Genomic DNA, 3,880 nt, shown 5'->3' with positions numbered 1-3,880 from the left:
TTCCAGTAAATAAACGAGTTTCAGCGTGAGTAGCCAGCAGCACCGAGGACGATCCTTCAAAATGAGCTATTTTTATCTGCTGCCTCTTCTGGGAGTAAATGAAGTTTGGCAAGAGAGGGATGTTTTAAAAATTCACATGGACAGAGCAGTGTGTGAGCGTCTGTTAGGAGCTCGGGGGATGCTCTCATTCACTGGCCAAAAAGCTGCACAGGACTCAAAACAAAAAAACAAAGAATAAAAATATGAGCTTGAAGTGATGAACACTGAAGAGGAAAAGTGCTCAAACTGAGAGGAAGGCTGAGGAGAAAGAAGGGGATGAGGAAAGAAAGAAAACGACAGCCAGTCACAACAATCACAGCTTTTTCTGCTAGTTAGTGTAGATAAGGCACAGTTCATGTTTCATCTCAGTCAGTGGACCAATCAAACCTGAAGAAACAAGACATCCTAATGTACTGACTGGGAGCAAGTTCTTTAAGCCTTTCATACCCAGTTTTGTTCGGGGCCAACCTTTGGGATCAATAAAGTTTTATTGAAATGAATTGAATTGAATTATGACAACCTAAATCCGACAGGTGTCTTTAGACATGAAAAAAAGATTTTTGAACTTCATTTTTTAAATGTCCACTTAGTTGGACAACATATGTTTTGTCTTATAAATTAGGTATGAAGGGACACATCAGTGTGTAGTGGTTTCTGTGCCAGTATACCATCAACACTGACACAAATACAAGAACCTTTGAATAGCTGCAGTGACCACTCTGCATGAAAGGGTTAAATGAACAGTAAACCTTAATACTGTAATAGTAGTGAGTGCTGCAAATATACTTCCAAACTCTGTTTACGGGACCTTCATGTGGAAAATCCTGGATAAAGATCTAGTCTTTGAAAAATTGTGGAATTCAGCCAGCCCCTCACCAAAATATCATTACTTGGTCTTTGGGCAGTAGAATAATTTCCCACTGCAGTGGTTTTGACAGAGACATGCCTGAAAGCAGGATTTTCTTGGCAGGAGGAGCTGGAGATCAGTTCATGATGGGATCAACACAGCCGTGAAGCCTGCCAACATTAGTTTTATTATTACGGTCCCAGTTCTCGTGGGTAGGACCAAACCCATCTCCAAGCTCCTGAAGGTAAGGAGGCACAGCGGTGCTGTGGTTAGCACTCCTGTCTCACAGCACGGCAGTGTTCACACAGACAGGTGAGCGGCTGTCTTTTGTCTCATTTCTAAACTTTTAATAATTCTGTTTTATTGACGGCTTCAGCCCAGCGATGGCATCAACAAAGTAAATGGTAATGGCCTGTATTTATATAGCGCTTTACTCGTCCCTAAGGACCCCAAAGCGCTTTACACAACCTGTCATCCAACCAGTCACACACACAGTCACACACACAGTCACACACTGGTGATGGCAGCTACATTGTAGCCACAGCCACCCTGGGGTGCACTGACAGAGGCGAGGCTGCCGGACACTGGCGCCACCGGGCCCTCTGACCACCACCAGTAGGCAACGGGTGAAGCGTCTTGCCCAAGGACACAACGACCGAGACTGTCCAAGCCGGGGCTCGAACCGGCAACCTTCCGATTACAAGGCGAACTCCCAACTCTTGAGCCACGACACAGCCGTTCACACATTCTCTATGAGGTGTGAGAGAACGGCAGATCAGTACTTTCTGAAATACTCCTCAGCAACATGCAAAGTCCCTCCTCACATTCTGATGCTCGCTTTCAACTTCAGCAGGTTGTCGTGACTGCGTCTACATGCCTAAATGCTCCGAGCTGCGATTGGCTGATTTGATATTTGTTCTGTTAAACGGGTATACCTAATAAAATGGCTGGTGAGTGCATGTCTGTCTAGTGTAGACAATGTTGCCATTATATCATTTGCTTTTATTTTTGTGCGTAACTGTGTTTCGGCTCATTCCCTGGCTGCTACTCCTACTTTATCTCCAGCACTGACCCAGTTTCCCTGCATGGCTGAAAGAAGTTATCTCAGGACACTTTGGTCCGTCTCTAAGCATGTGCACTTCTTAAAGAAGCAGGCTGTTCTCCGCACACATAAGCTCATCCAAAAGATGCTGAAAAGAAGGAAGACGACAGAACAAGAGGCGAGAGAGAGTGACTAAGAGATGGAGATGGATGGAATCACAGGGAGGGAAGATGAAGGGGAAGCCAGAGCACTTCAAACAGCTCTCAGCTTGTTCCATGTGCAGTAATAATAAATGGGGCTTCATTATTTAGTTGTGTATGTCTGTAGTGCTGCTGGCAGTTACACTGCAAACCCCCTGCCTATACGTATCCCTCTGTTATTTTCCTATTTACTAATCCAGGGGAGAGAGAACCTGTTCGTGTGTTTGTGCGGGGGCACACACAATCCTGCCTGGTGTTTGTAAGTCGATGTTGCCGAGGGAGATGATTATCTATTTATAGATGCCACCCACGAAATCCCCTGACCCTTTACTGCGGGGGTGGGATGATAGGTAAAGAGACAGAGAAAAACAGAGTGAAGAAAGTGAGACGCGGCCGTGTTTGAATCTTATCGTTACTCCTCGTGCCAGCCCTCAAACAACACGTCAGTACTGTGCATCAGAACACAGACTGTAGAGCAGACTGGGAGTTTGTTTGTTGTTACTGTGATGGAAGGTGGCTCTGCTGAAAGCCCACGGCTGGCCTCATTAGCAGGGATCGTGTGGCCGTCCAACTCCTCAGGAGGGGAAGGTGCGGGGTGAGATTATTTAGCTGGAGGAGCAGGATGCAGATCGTTCACCTCAGGCTGTGTGAAGTGGAGAACTGGCTGTGATAAGAGACTTGCAGGGACCTGCTCAGCACAGGATATTACATCATGAACCTGTGTGTACATATGTGTGTACACACTGTATCTGTTCCTCTCAAATACTGCTGCTGTGGAAGCTGCTGGTGACTCAGAGGTGCACAGGGCATCCTTTGGCATGATTGCACTGGTTCACTGATCACGGCTGGGTGGGAGCAAGAGTAACCATGAAGTCCACATGTGGAGCGATGAATAGGATGTCAGCCAGGAGACTGCAGGTTCCTGTCTGTGAGCTTTGTGACTCGATGTTTAATTTAATTTCCACTTTCAGTTTCCTAAGTTTAAGGAACCAAGCTATTTATGTAGATTTAGAAAATATAATAATATGTTTCTAAGGGACACTTCAGGGGGCGCCTATGGGCCTAAATGTGACACCAAGCAAGTATCCATGTGAGGGAACTGGGAGAGAAGGGAGACCCCTGTCAGCGCTGCCATCAGCAGTGTGTGCCTGTCTCTAAGAACAGCAGCAGCTTTGACACAACAGTGTTGGACAGCATGCTGGTGTGTATACGTTTTTTCCCGTGGTCACACAAAGCAGCGTGATATTTGCTCTGATCAGCCTTCTTGTGTTCATTAGTCTGACTGCAACCTTTCTGTTTGGACAAATCACTGCTGCATGTTTTAGGGCTCACCTCCAAATGCAACATGTTCCTTATTAGCAGAGCAGACCTGTGTACAGCCACATGCGCCTCTCTGCTGTCAGCATGAAGCCAGCAGAGCTGATGATAGCTGTTCTGGTGGGTTTGGTGAGCGTGTTTTTAAATCTCTAAGTTACACATTGAACTATGGGTAAATTTTACAGATTTGAGGACCAAATATCTCAGAAAAACAGGCCTACATCTTTATGTATAAAGAGTCAATTAAATGCATTACAAAGAAAATTGTGTCAAAGGGATTAGAAATAATGAAGCTGGTGTAAAACAGCTGAGTGACTTGGTATGTCTGTGAAGGTTCTCAGTCATCCAGGTCATCGTAGTCAAAGGAGCTTGCAAAGAAAAGCGTCTGGACTTCTTTAAGTTGCTTGAAGACGTTTCACCTCTCATCCGAGAAGC

The sequence above is a fragment of the Aulonocara sp. 'chitande type north' Nkhata Bay genome, linkage group LG18 (assembly GCF_057382095.1).
Source record: "Aulonocara sp. 'chitande type north' Nkhata Bay isolate Kocher_YH1m ecotype deep benthic linkage group LG18, A_spYH_male_GT1.1, whole genome shotgun sequence".
NCBI lineage: Eukaryota > Metazoa > Chordata > Actinopteri > Cichliformes > Cichlidae > Aulonocara > Aulonocara sp. 'chitande type north' Nkhata Bay.
The sequence above is the reverse complement of the archived record's forward strand: the minus strand, read 5'-3'. Positions refer to the sequence as shown.